Here is a 14,844-nt window from a genome sequence, read left to right on the forward strand (position 1 = left end):
GGAGAGAGAGGGAGGGGAGAAGGAGAGAGAGGAGGGGAGGGGGAGAGAGAGGGAGGGAGGGGGAGAGAGAGGGAGGGGAGGGGGAGAGAGAGAGGGAGGGGAGGGGGAGAGAGAGGGAGGGAGGGGGGAGAGAGAGGGAGGGGAGGGGGGAGAGAGAGGGAGGGAGGGGGGAGAGAGAGGAGGGAGGGGGAGAGAGAGGGAGGGAGGGGAGAGAGGAGGGGAGGGAGGGGAGAGAGGGAGAGAGGGAGAGAGAGAGGGAGAGAGGGAGAGAGAGAGGGAGGGAGGGGAGAGAGGGAGAGAGGGAGGGGAGAGAGGGAGGGAGGGGAGAGAGAGAGGGAGGGAGGGGAGAGAGGGAGAGAGGGAGGGGAGAGAGGAGGAGGGGAGGGGAGAGGGGAGGGGAGGGGGAGAGAGGGGAGGGAGGGGAGAGAGGAGAGGGAGGGAGAGAGGGGATGGAGGGGAGAGGAGGGGAGGGAGGGGAGAGGAGGGAGGGGAGGGGAGAGAGGGAGGTAGGGGAGGGGAGAAAGGGAGGAGGGGAGAAAGGGAGGAGGGGAGAAAGGGAGGAGGGGAGAAAGGGACGGAGGGAGGGGGGAGAAAGGGAGGGAGGGAGGAGGGGAGAAAGGGAGGGGGAGGGGGGGAGAAAGGGAGGGGAGAGATAGAGGGAGGGGGAGAGAGGGAGGAGAAAGAGAGAGGGAGGGAGGGAGGGGGAGAGAGAGGGAGGGGAGTGGGGGCAGAGGGAGGGAGGGGAGGGAGGGGAGAGAGGGAGGGGGGAGAGAGGAGGGAAGGGAGGGATGGGAGAGAGGGAGGGGAGGGAGGGGTGGGAGAGAGGGAGGGGAGGGGTGGGAGAGAGGGAGGGGAGGGAGGGGAGAGGGAGGGAGGGGAGAGGGGAGAGGGAGGGAGGGAGGGAGGGAGGGGAGAGAGGGAGGTAGGGGAGGGGAGAAAGGGAGGAGGGGGAGAAAGGGAGGAGGGGAGAAAGGGAGGGGGGGAGGGGGGGAGAAAGGGAGGGGGGGGGAAAGGGAGGGGGGAGGGGGAGAAAGGGAGGGGGGAGAAAGGGAGGGGGAGGGGGGAGAAAGGGAGGGGGGAGGGAGGGGGGAGAGGGAGGGGAGAGGGAGGGGAGAGGGAGGGAGGGAGGGAGGAGAGAGAGGGAGGGAAGAGAGAGAGGGGAGGAGGAGAGGGGGGAGGAGAGAGGGAGAAAGAGGGGGGTTATGGGGAGAGAGGGGTATAAGAGTGGGGGGAGAGAGAGAAGGGGGGAGAGAGAGAGGAGAGAGAGAGGAGGGAGAGAGAAGGGGGGGAGAGAAGGGGAGGGAGAGAAGGGGGTATCAGAGTGCTGAGAGAGGGGGAGGTGAAAGAAAGGGGATGAGAGAGGGGTATGTAAGAGGGGGGGGTGAGGGTATGAAAGAAAAGAGGTGAGAGAGGGAAGTGATGGGGAGATGTGAGGGGGGGGGGGCGAGAGTGAAAGGATGGCTGAGAGAGGGCATGAAAGAAAGGGGGGGGGGGTGAGGAGGGGCAAGAGAGGGAAAGGGCAGGGAATGAGCCAGAGAGGGGTATGAAAGAAATGGGAGAGGGATTAGAGGAGGAGGGGAGGGGTCAGTATGTCTTCCGTTGCTCTCTCCGCCCTGCAGCGCCCTCACTACTCAGCACATCTCTACTCGCCACAGCGCACCTAGTGGTGGAGAGGGTGGAGCCTGACACTCCGGTCCCGTCTCTTCAGCTTTGCTAGCCTATCAGGAACCTGCAAAGTAAAATCCCCGCCCATATCTTCTCTCAGGTGTAGCGCTGGATTACTGAGGGAGGTGGGCGGGGTTTTCCAGCTACAATGAAAGTAGGAGAGGCAAAGCGTGGCCTAACTTCCGCCCACCCTGAGCCCCGTTAGCACCTAATTTTTCCGTACAACTTCTTGTACTTCTCTCACTGTAGCGGAGAAACCCCGCCCACCGCCTCTGGAACAACAGCACCGCCCACAAAAGGACTTTTAGCAGATAAGGAAGCGGCAAGGAATCTCCGCCCATATTCAATTCTAGGGGCAGTGAGGTGGTGGGCGGGGTTTATCTGCTATATTAGGAGAGAAGCGGGACGCCCTAGAGGCACAAGTGAGGCGCACGGAGGGAGCAAGTAAGCCATTTGTGTGGATCGCTTCTCGGCCTTTTGGCTAAGATCAAGTGTAGTATCTGTTCTTATCAGTGTCCAGTGGGGGTGCTACCGACCATTCTAGTTTACGGGGATGGTTGTTGTACAGTACCCTCACTGGTATGATGGGGGTCCGGAAGGCTAGTACCGGAGGGACAGAAACCAGGGAGCGCCATGATTCGTTCTGGGGCCTTGGGAGTAATTCCTCTGGGGAGACCGGAAAGACCCAGTTCCTCCTGGTTTGAGCATGCTACCTTGGTCTGGCCTGGGGCTGAGGAGGCAAAAAGTCCGCAAACTCAGTGCCCCCTGAGGAGACGCGCTCAGGGGTGTCACTAGTAACACTTGGGTGTGGGACCCCACGGTGTGAAGATGACACATGGCCACTGTTTTTACACTCTTTTTTGCACAGCGCCCTAAGGACCAGGTCTTTTGGCTAAGTCCAGGGCAATTTTTGCTACGGGCCTCAGGGCCTGGTCTGTGCACTATTAGGCACGGTACCACTTTTTTATTTTATTCTATTTATTTATATCACTCCCACGTTTTGTCACTTTTTGCTTTCTTATGTGTGTGTTTTTCACGGATGGAGGGTGTGGGTCCTCGGGCCTTACCTGAAGTCTAGGGGGAGGATGTGTGGCCATACGGTTCCTTCCTCCCCTGATCCCTAGGGGGTTTTCTCTTCGGGAGAACCCCCTTGCCTAGTACTGGATGTCCGGCTTCGGCTGGGCATAAGGAACGGTGGTCCACCAGGCCTTTTGGCCAGGAGGACCAAATGGGAACCTTGTCCCTGTCAGGAGCTTCGTGCCCCGGGGGATCGGGTGAACGGTCCAACCCTTTCGGGGGTAGGACAAACACACCCCTAAGTGCACGTTTTTCGTGTGTGTGTTTCTGCACTTGCACTTTTTTGCGGACACTTACGGGTTTTTTCGTTACAGTTCCACGTTTGCGGACTTAAAAAAAAAAAAAAAAAATTTGTGTGGATCGCTTCTCGGCCTTTTGGCTAAGATCAAGTGTAGTATCGACCTTGCCTTTAGGGGTGTCCCTGCTTCCAGCTAGGACGTTGAGAACCACTTGCATCTATCCCAGCCATTTGGTCTGTGTGGGGTACCCTCTTCTCGGCCTGGTAGGATCATCGATTAAATTCGGCTTCACCTGCTTGCTGCTATTGGGTTCGAGGCTTAGCCCCCACACAGAACGAGTTTGTGATCTTCCCCCCCCTTGTTCACTCTGCGTTACTACCTCCGGGCAGTAGACGCTCAATAGCCTTTTCAAAGGCTAAGCAAGAGTGAAGCCACCGAGGAAGAAGAAGGAGAAGGAATCCGATCAAGATCTCTGGGAAGCCCTCCTGAGAACTCCTCTGCGACAAGATGGGGAAGAACAAGCAAACCGCGAAGAAGCCACAGAACGCCGCCACCGCCCCCGCCAAGACCCCGGGAGAAGCCCCCTCCGCCTCCACCTCCACCTCAGACCGCTCCGGCCCTGCAGACGGTCTCCCTCCACTGGAGCCCTGGATGAAGCAGACAGTCGTGCTGCGGCTGAAAGAAGTGGAAGGCAGAGTCCCGGACATGACCCCGGAAGTCTTCGGGAAGAAAATGATCCTTGAACAAGGATTTAGCAAGGCAGAGACCCTGTCGGTGCAATCCTTCATGAAAGGTATTTTCTTCGTAACTTTTGTATCATTACAGGTATGCAGAAGGTACTGGGAGACAGTGAAGACCTCTGGACCCGATTCCCTTTTCCGCAAGTTTATTGCGAACTCACCCATTCAAAGGGACGAAAGGCGGATCACGGTATCCATGAGGAACCCTCACGTCCCTGGAAGAGACATCGCCACCTATCTCCAGAGGTTTTGCGTCATGTTGAAGGACCCAGTCCGGATACTAGACGCCAACGGCTTCTGGACAGGTAAGTGGTCTGTGTTTTGCAGATTGCTGAGAGATCGTCCCGCTGGAGATCTCCAATACCTGCAACAGTGCTTTTCCCTGGGAGCGTCAGCAGGACTCCTACACTACCCGGATCAACCCCAGTCATGCCGCAGGTGCGGACAGCCGGGGCACGAGGGTAAGGATTGCCATGTGCTTTCATGTAGGTTCTGGCGGTCTGCAGGTCACGAGACCAAGGATTGCCCGAGGTCCAAAACCTGCAACCTCTGTGGACGGTCAGAGCACGTCTACAGGGACTGCCCAGAGAGAAGCAGGACGTATGCTGGGGCCCTGAGCAAGGGCTCTGCCGCCAAACCAGCAACACAGAAACCCCCAAAGGACCCAGGTAAGAGGAACCCCCCTCCCCCCACCCCAGCCCCCCTGGACACTGGTCCCCCCGACCCTGGCCCTCCTGCCCCCCCCACCCCTGGCCCTCCTGCCCCTCCCGCCCCTGGCCCCCCTGCCCCACCCCTCCCGGGCCCGGTTCCACCCCCCCCCGACCTGTCCTCACAGGAGGATTTCCCGCCCCTTCCCCCTGCCACCCCCGTCAGCAGCTCTGCGGCGGGGATCAGGAAGTGGAAGAAGGAGCAGGCTAGCCCGGCGGCGGAGGAACCCTCATCCGCCACCAAACGGCCTGCCGTCCTCCAGGATGCCGCAGGTCCCGACCCCGTAGGGGAGGACCTCGACACACTGGAGGAGGAGGAAGAGGTGGAAGAAGAGATGGCTCTGACCCGGTCGGGGCCAGATCTCTCCACCGACTTCGATGAGGTCCTCAACGAGGTCCTCAACCAGATCGGACTGAGCCAGGACCCTGGCCAGGCCGCAGAGGTCGCCCCCCCTCCCCAGGGGAGGTAAGCACAGCCCCTGCCGACTAACCCCTTCATCTCTTTCCCATGATGGCTGAGATCTCTATCTTTTCCATTAATGTGAGGAGCATCAAGGATGTGTCTAGGAGGCAGACTGTGCTGACCTTTCTTTCCACACAGCAGAGTGATGTCTACATGCTCCAGGAGTGCGCACTTCCCCCTCTGAGGAGGTACACTCATTTGTCCTCCCAGTGGACCCACGGTCCCTCCTACTGGTCTGGGGGTGGCGATTGCAAGTCCGCAGGGGTAGCGGTTCTTATCAGGGGAGGACGTTTCACTGTTGACTCCGTCCATGAGCTCGTCTGTGGCCGCCTTCTGGTCATAGACGGTTCGTGGGCGGGGGAGCCCGTTAGGCTCATCAACGTGTACGCCTCCCCGGAGAAGAACGCGCGGCTGGAACTTTTCCAAACCCTGCGGACGCAACTCGTCACAACGAGAACAGTAGTAATCGGCAGTGATTTTAACTGTCCGATAGAGGAGGATGGGCGCAGCTCCAGCATGTACGCAAAACTCGACACCACCTCGAAGCTGCTCCGGGAGGTGATTACGGAGGCTTCCCTGCGAGACGCAGTGGGATCCGTCGGGCGCGGTTCCGTGAACTACTCATGGAGCCGCCCCGATGGATCTGTGCGCTCCAGGATTGAATTTGTGCTCACCTCCAGGGCAGTCAGGCACCGCGGGTTCTCCATGGTTCCCTGCTTTTTCTCTGACCACAGGGCCATTCACTTTCAAGGCGATCTGGGAGAGGGCTTTGCCCTGGGCCCAGGCTCCTGGAAGCTGAATTGCACCCTGCTGGACGATGAGGAACTGCTAGAGGAGCTCAGGGAAACCTACGGTGCCTGGCGAGGGGAGAAGTCTTTCTTTCCCAAGGTAAGCGACTGGTGGGAGTTCGTGAAAGTCAAGCTGCGCAGCTTCTTTCAGGCCAGGGGACGCCAGCAAGTGTGCGCCAGGAGGAGGGAACTCAGGAGGCTGCAGCGTTAGCTGCAGTCCCTGCAGGACCTTCATCTCTGTGGCTGGGACGTGAGGCAAGACCTGGAGGACACCAAGAAGAGCTTGAAAAAGCACTTTGAGGAAGAATCCAGGCACATTGTCTTCCGTGCCAAGGTGGAGCATCTAGAGAAAGGTGAGAAGTGTAACTCTTTCTTTTTCAGGAAACTCCACTCAGGACACACTCCCCTGTCTGAGCTGCGCGACAAGACCGGAACACTCCAGAAGGGGAAGGAGGCCGTGATGGAAGTGGTCAGCGACTACTACTCCGACCTCTACTCCCCCAAAGAAACAGACACGGCAGCGGCCGACAGGTTCTTGTCAGGTATCTCTAACGCTATTGATCCTGCAGGTTTGTCGGCCACCAACGCCCCCTTGACGTTGGAGGAACTGCACTCTGCCGCTAAATCCTTTAGGCGAGGCAGGACCCCGGGCTGCGACGGTCTCCCAGCGGAGCTCTATGTAGCGCTGTGGGATCTCGTGGGCCCGGACCTGCTCGAGCTGTACGAGGAGATGGTGGTGGAGGGCAAGATGCCTCCTTCGTTGAGGGAGGGGATGATCACGATCCTGTACAAGCGTAAGGGGGAGAGATGTGACTTGAAAAATTGGCGTCCCATCTCTCTCTTGAACGTGGACTACAAGATCCTCGCCAAAGTTATGGCGAACAGGTTGAAGGCTGTCATCGGACAGATAATCCACCCGGATCAGACTTGTGGCATTCCTGGCCGCAGGATTGCGGACAGCCTAGCGCTTGTCCGGGACACGGTCCAGTACATCAAAGACCGCCGTGTGCACGCGGCCCTGGTCAGTCTTGACCAGGAAAAGGCCTTTGACCGTGTCTCCCATGGGTTTATGTGCAGAGCCCTGTGCAGGTTTGGTCTTGGGGAAATGTTCTGTTCGGTTGTGGATATGATGTATAACGACATTTGTAGTTCCGTGCAGGTGAACGGCTGGAAGACTGACCCCTTCCCGGTCCTCTCCGGGGTCAGACAAGGCTGTCCTCTCTCACCTCTGCTTTTTGTTTGCTGTATAGAGCTCTTCGCCGAATGCATCAGACGGAATCCAGAGATCGGGGGAATCACCGCACCGGGACCAGACAGACGGGAAGTGAAGTGCTCGCTCTACATGGACGACGTGACGGTGTTCTGTGCCAACCAGCGCTCCATCGACCTGCGAGGACTTCGGCCAAGCTTTGGGGGCAAAGGTCAACTGCGGGAAGTCGGAAGTCATGCTCTTCGGAAAGTGGTTCCTGCCTTCTTCTGCATCCATGCCCTTTGGCATCAAGACAGACTTCATGAAAATTTTGGGAGTTTGGTTTGGTGCCGAGGGCGCAGCCCTGAAGTCTTGGGAGGAGAGACTGGCCAAGATGTGTCAAAAGTTTGGACTATGGAGCCTCAGAGACCTCTCCATCGAAGGGAAGACACTGGTACTCCGCAGCGAGATTCTCCCTGTGTTGCAGTACCTCGCCCAGGCCTGGCCCCCACGGGTCAACACCTGTAAGGCCATCACCAGGGCGGTGTTTCACTTCATCTGGGGCTCCAAGATGGACAGAGTGAAGCGGGCAGTCATGTTCAAGGAACCCCTCAAGGGCGGTAAGGGCGTGCCCGACATCGCCACCCAGCTGAGGGTGTTCTTTGCTTGCAACTGCATCCGCAGAACTTTGCCCAGACGGATTGTCCCTGGGGTGGGACACTTGGGATAGTTCCATCCCCTACAACTGGGACACTCCTTGGTACTACTTGGATACCTTCAAGTTCATCAGGGAGCAAGGGCTGCAGGGAGTCAAGCCTGACTTGTGGAAGCCAAAGACTATCTACAAGCTCATCCGAGCCAGCGACATTTTGGAGTCGGTTCCAGGCCTGCCTTCAGACACCTGCAAGGTGGTCTGGAGGAATGTTTCTTCCAACATCCTTACCAACAGGCACAAAGACCTGGCATGGATGGCAATCCAAGGGGGGTTGCCTCTCAGGACATTTATGCATGCCAGGAACCTGAGCAGATACAGACACTGCCCCTTCTGCATCATCCACGAGGAAACGTCTCACCACGTTATCTGGGAGTGCTCATTTGCTCAGGCCCTGTTGGGGGCCCTGGAACCTGAACTCAAGGACTTTGTACCACAGACAGCCATCACTCACTTTGGGGTGTTGAATGGACTATTCTGTGGGACTTTTTCTCTGGAGGACATTGACGGCGCCTGGCGGGTGCTGTGCTGTTTTAAGGACGCTTTATGGTGCGCCAGAAAGCGCCTCATCCACCAGCGGGAGAGGATGTCCATTGAGGACTGCCGCAGACTGACCCTCAGTCTGCTCAGAGACTATTCCTCGATGGACTTTAAGGAGGAAGAGGACGTCTGAAGATTTTCCCCTTCCCCCTACTCCCCCTTGCGTGTCTTTGTCTTTTCAATAAAGCTTCGGGCCTGTGTTCTTCCCCCCCCCCCCCCACACACCCGATGCCTATTGTTGATCGTAATATCCGGTTTTCGTTTTTGCATGCATTAGTATTATTAGGAAACGTAATGTATATTAGGATGCTACAGTTTTTGGGGTAAGCGGCGTTTTGCATGACGTGGTGGTCTGGAGATTCATCCTCCACGCACATCACGTCAGGCATCATACCGCCGAGCGAATGTATTTATTTCTGAATGTATTTATTGTATGCTTGGAACTGTATTGCAATGTGGTGCGCTGCGTCGCAGTACAGGGTGAGATGTACCCCGATTACAAGTAACATGTTGTTTTTTTGATGCTTCTGCAATAAAAGTTTGTGTGGAGCCGTCCAGGCGCGCTCTCCCCCTCCCCGTCCGGTGCAGTCACGCTTCTGCCTCTAGTAATCGCACCTCCCCACTCACCTGTAGGAGCAGAGCACCGCCCCCAGGACAGAATATGGGCGGGCATTCTGCCTTGCCGCTTCCTAATTCACCAATGGGGCGTTGGGTGGGAACAAGTTAGGGGCTGGTGGGCGTGTTTATAGTGCAGCTTAAAGCCAAGGTCACTATGCAGGTTGCGTTTGAGCCGTTTTTGCACCTGCGCTTTTTTTCATATTTTTGTTGCTAGGCAGATTTAAAATGCATAAGAAACGCTGCAAAAATACAATATGTGCTTTTCTGCAGCATTTCCATTAAAATCTACAGAACCAAAAACAACTTTTTGCGATCAAAATAGTCCCTGACCCTTTCCAAAAAACACGGAGATGTGAACCTGTCCCATAGGAAATCATGTTAAATGGACTGTACCGTGTTTCTGCAAAATGCTGCAGAGAATGCTTGGGTGTGACCCTAGGGTGGGGGAAGGGAGGAAGCATGTCACCTGAGCAGGGGCAGACTGACAAGTCATGGGGCCCCCGGGCAATAGGGGATCATGGGGCCCCTGTGTCCTTGCCCAAACTCAGAAAAGCCTATGATAAAAGATACCAGGGGCATCTCATGGGGCCCCCCACTGACCCCGGGCCCTCGGGCAGTGGCCGAGTTTCCAAATGGTCAGTCCGCCCCTGCATGTGACTACTAGACCCCTCATAGAGCCAGGCTTGTCACCCCGTATAGATGGAGATAGCATTCCCTCGATGAGTCCCGCAGCGGCCTGTTCTTTTTCGGCGGCAGGGCCTGTGTTTGGGTCGGGGCCTGCAGCTTCAACAGTCCCTGTGTATTTAGGGCTGTGGTGACCTATGAATCCGTTTACCCCTTTGACCTCCAGACCCTTTTGCGGACACTTTTGTTAGAAAACAAATATTATATATATATACATATATATACACACACACACACATTTTTTTTTTTTTTTTTTTAGTAGATGCCCTTGTGAATAAAATGGTGGGTTTTGGAATTTTTTTTTACGTCACACGGTGTTTGCGCAGCGGTTTTTCAAAAGCCATTTTTTTTTTTTAACCGCCTCCCGCCATATAGTACAAGGACAGGCACAAGGTGGTTCTCTCGTTCTGGGAGGACGTCATATGACGTCGTCCCATTCTAACCACGCATGTGCGGCTCCGGGAGAGCGCGGCGATCGGCAATGCGCTGTGTCCCTGGGACACAGCGGATCAACAGAAAGAGCCAAAGATGTCAGCTCAGTCATGTGATCAGCTGTGTCCAATCACATGCAAACAGGGAAATGCCGCTTATTGGCATTTCTCTCCTCACGAGCTGTCACGCTGACAGAGGAGAGCCGGTATTCGGCATTCCACGGAGGGGACATCTACACTGATCATCAGAGCACCGATGATCAGTGTGCCATGATGATCAGTGTAGCCCCATCAGTGCCAGCTGTCAGTGTACATCAGTGCCATATCAATGCCCATCTGAGCTGCCTTTCAGTGTCACCCATCAGTGCCAGTCAGTGCCACCTATCAATGCCAGTCAGTGCTGCCTATCAGTGTGCATCAGTGCTGCCTAACAGTGCCAGTCAGTTCCACCCAGGGGCGGACTGACAACTCATGGGGCCTCTGGGCAATAGGGGATCATGGGGCCCCTGTGTCCTTGCCCAAACTCAAAAAAGCCTATGAAAAAGGTACCAGGGGCATCTCATGGGGCCCCCTACTGATCTCGGGCAGTGCCCGATTTTCCGAATGGTCAGTCTGCCCCTGGTTCCACCTAACAGTGCCACGAGTGCTGCCTTTCAGTGCCCATCCGTGATGCCTGTCAATGCCCATCAGTGCCACCTACCAGTTCCTCATCAGTGCCACCTATCAGTGTCCATCAGTGCAGCCTCATTAGCGCACATCAGTGAAGGAGAAAAATCACTTATTTACAAAATTTTATAACAAAAACTAAGCAAAAACGTTTTTTCTCAAAATTTTCAGTGGTTTTTGGTTTAAAAAAAAAATAAAAAACCCCAGAGGTGATTAAATACCACCAAAATAAAGTTCTGTCACAAAAAAATGCTAAAAATTTCATATGGGTACAGTGTTGCATGACCGCGCAATTGTCATTCAAAGTGCGACAGCGCTGAAAGCTGGAAATTGGCCTGGGCAGGAAGGGGGTATAAGTACCCTGTAGGTGAGGGGTTAAATACACTTTTGTTGAATTTTAATGCATAAAAAAAGTTCATGACCCAATTATTTTGCTGAATAATAAACATGATGTTAGTAGCTTGATACCAAATGTATCACGCTTTAAAATTGCGCCCACCACTGCAACGGGGTCAAATGATGTAAATGTAACTCTTCATAGTGATGCTCTAAAAGTGACCACTTCGAATTTACAGAGGAGGTCTGGCTATAGAATCGCTGCCCCTGATCTGACGATCACGGCGATACCTCACATGGGTGGAATGATTGCTGTTTGCATGCGGAAAGGCCCAATGCACGCATTCGCCTTTTGCGCAGGGGGACGGAGGGCATTTCCAATTTTTTAAAATGAATTTATTTTAAGTTTTTATTTTTACACTGTTGGCTTTGTTTTTTTCTTTTATTACTTTTAGGCTCAGTTCACACTAGCTTTGAAAGCAGGTGTTTGAGGGGCCTTTTAAACGCTCCTCAAACGCCTATGAGAAATGATACACATGGCAGCACACAGTGCTGTTCACATTGAAACTTTAGCGTCGCGTCAAAATTGATGCCTTGTGTGGAGTCAGGAGGAGTTGGAGCCTTTCAACGTCTATGGTGCAGGGGCGGACTGACCATTCAAACACTCGGGCACTGACCGAAGGCCCAGGGTCAGTAGGGGTCCCCAGGAGATGTCCCTGGTACCTTTCATTGGCCTTTTCATCTCCTTTTTTGGGTGTTGGTGAGGACGCAGGGGCCCCATGATCCCCTATTGCCCGGGGGGCCCCATGAGTTGTCAGTCCGCCCCTGCTATGGTGACGCTCCTCAAGCGCCTGGCAGGCATTTGTGGGGCGTTAATACTATTAAGATCATTATAGGAGTTTGTGGTGCGGTTTTCACACTTATAAAATGCCTGTAAAATGCCTCAAAACTGCGCATAGGGCGTTTGGGGAGCATTTTTAACGCTTGTAAAACGCCTGTCTAATGCTATAGGGGCATTTGGGAAGAAGTCAAGTGTGAACAAGCCCTTGTTGTTGTCACAAGGAATGTGATCATCTCAATAGACCTGTGACAGGTACTCTTTATGTAGGGATCTGGGGGGCCTTTAAGACCCCAAATCCCTCCACTGCACTTAAAAGCATTTAATCACACCAAGATCTGTTGTTTTTTAATGCATACATTTTTTTTTTTTTTTTAACCACTTGCCCTCCAGAGGATTTACCCCCTCCCCCCCCCCCCCCCTTCCTGACCAGGCTATTTTTTGCGATAAAGAGCTGCGTTACGTTAACTAAGAATTGCACCGTCATGCAGCGCTGCACCCAAATGACATTTAAGTCCTTTTTCCCCACAGATGGATCTTTTGGAGGTATTTGATCGCCTGTGCGTTTTTTTTTGTGCTATAAATAAAAAAAGATCAACAGTTTAAAAAAAAATTAAAAAAAAAAAACTGTATTTTTGACTTTTTTACTAATAAACATATCCAGTAAAAAAATTTAAAAATCAAATTTCGCCATAAATTTCTGCCAAAATGTATTCTGCTCCATGTATTTGCTAAAAAAAAATCCCAATACGTGTAAATTAATTGGTTTACGTGAAAGTTATAGCGTCTACAAATGGCGGTATAGATACTGGGATTTTTATTTTTTTTTACTAGTAATGGCGGCGATCAGCGACTTATAGCGGGACTGCAGCAGACATTCTGACACTGGGGGGGGGGGGGGGAACTACCTTGGTGTCACTCATCCCCAGTGACACCAATACAGTGATCAGTGTTAGCCCCTTCCTGCCCAGTGCCATTAGTACAGTGTCCGTTTTTTTTTTTGTTTTTTTTTAGCACTGATCACTGTATTGGTGTCACCGGGGATGTCAGTGACACCAAGTCAGTTCCCCCCAGCATCAGAATGTCCGCCGCAGTCCTGCTATAAGTCGCTGATCGCTGCCATTACTAGTAAAAAATGAAAAAAAAATCCCAGTATCTATACCGCCATTTTGTAAACGTTATAACTTTCACACAAACCAATTAATTTACACGTATTGGGATTTTTGTTTTAGAAAAGACATGGAGCAGAATACATTTTGACCTAAATTTATGATGAAGTTTGATTTTTTTAAAATTTTTTTACTGGACATGTTTAATAGCAAAAAGTCAAAAATATTGTTTTTTTTCTCAAAATTGTCGGTTTTGTTTTTTTTTTTATAGCGCAAAAAATTAAAAAACGCACAGGGGATCAAATATCACCAAAAGAAAGCTCAATTCATGGGGTAAAAGGACGGAAATTTCATTTGGGTCCAGCATTGCATGACCGCGTAATTGTCAGTTAAAGTAACAGCGTCGTAACGGAAAAAATGGCCTGGTCATGAAGGGGGTAAAGTGGTTAAAGCATCGCCTATGGAGATTTTTTTTTTCTTTTTTTACTTAGGTATTATATTGGATTTGTGTGCATTAAAATTCATTAAAGTGTTTTTTGGATTTTTTTTAACTTGCATGACATAAAAATTGCAAAACCCACCATTTTATTCTCCAGGGCCTCTGTTAAAAATATATATAATGATGTTTGGGGGTCCTAAGTAATTTTCAAGCAAAAAAATACTAATTTTTACATGTCAACAAAAAGTGTCAGCAAAAGGCTCGGTCTTACATTTTTGGTTTTGGGTTTAATACCGCTTTAACCACTTCCCGTCTGGCCACTGTTTATAAATGGCAGGACGGTGGCAGTCCAGGGGTGGGTTGCTGTTCATAAACGGCACCCGCATTTTCAAGCTGTGTGCTCTCTGGGAGCGCGCAGCACCGCGATCTGGTGCCCGCTGTGTCCTCCAGACACAGTGGAGCACCGATCATCGCACAGGACCTCTGTGTGAGGTCCCGATCATGTGATCACTGATTGGCCAATCAGTGATCACATGCAGAGTAGTAAGCAAGATGTCACTTCATACATCATTGCTTACTACGTGTGAAATCTGTGAATGATCACAGAGGTCACATGGTACAAGGCTATTCACAACAGCCTTCTACCATGTGACAAGCTGTGACCAACCACAGCTCACACAGCATTTCTCAATGGCTGCAAGAATGCAGCCAGAGAGAAGGAGAAATTATTGCTTTTACATCCTATATGGGTGTAAAAGCAATCAGTGTAAAAAAAAAAAAATCTTCATCACCCCCACAAGTAGTACAGTGTCACCATGGTGACACTGTACTGCTAGGGTGACAGTATGTAAAAAAAAACCCATAAATATAAAAAAAAAAAAAAAATGTAAAAAAAAAATTATAATTTTTGGTTATAAACTAATTTGGGTTATTTTTTTTTTACTAAAAAGATAACTGAATAAATTTTGGTCAAGATTTATGATTAAATATTTATTTGCAAAATTTTATAAGAAAAACACTTTTTTCAAACTTTTTGTACTTTTTCATTTATATAGCAAAAAAAAAATCCCAGTGGTGAATAAATACCACCAAAATAAAGCTTTATGTGTCTCAAAAAAAATGCTAAAAAATTCATATGGGTACAGTGTTGCATGACCGCGCAATTGTCATTCAGAGTGTGATAGTGCTGAAAGCTGAAAATCGCCTGGACAGGAAGGGGGTGAAAGTGTCCGGACTGGAAGTGGTTAAGAAGCTGGGGCTACTGGTCGTCAAACCTCGCCGGGAAATATATTTGCTCCAGTTACAGGAGAAGCTGGGCACAAATTGCAGAGCTTGTTGTTCATTATTAAGTGGCCCCAATTAGCGGTTAATTTCTCATCTGTACATTGCCATTTCATATCACAGCTGCTCTCTGGTGGGAAATGAAAAACAAGCAATACAGAAAAGGAGAGAATATAATGCAGGGATTGGAAACTCGAGAGTAAAATGAGCCCACTCACAGAATCCGCTCGTAGGGTACAGAGTACAATGTGGGGAGCAGATATATTTAAAGGGTAACTCCACCTGGTCTACACTTTTATAGTGACAAGTGGATATTCTAAGC

At 51.7% G+C, this 14,844-nt stretch overlaps 2 pseudogenes; both read left to right on the plus strand.

The window, feature by feature from the left end:
* The first annotated feature begins 2,126 nt into the window (after positions 1 to 2,126).
* On the plus strand, positions 2,127 to 2,241 carry LOC149428907 (U2 spliceosomal RNA; annotated as a pseudogene).
* An 860-nt stretch (positions 2,242 to 3,101) lies between these two features.
* On the plus strand, positions 3,102 to 3,194 carry LOC149428908 (U2 spliceosomal RNA; annotated as a pseudogene).
* Positions 3,195 to 14,844: the final 11,650 nt, after the last annotated feature.

The sequence above is a fragment of the Staurois parvus genome, unplaced genomic scaffold (genome assembly GCF_062004578.1).
Source record: "Staurois parvus isolate SC_StPar_1 unplaced genomic scaffold, SC_StPar_1.0 ptg002934l, whole genome shotgun sequence".
Taxonomy (NCBI): domain Eukaryota; kingdom Metazoa; phylum Chordata; class Amphibia; order Anura; family Ranidae; genus Staurois; species Staurois parvus.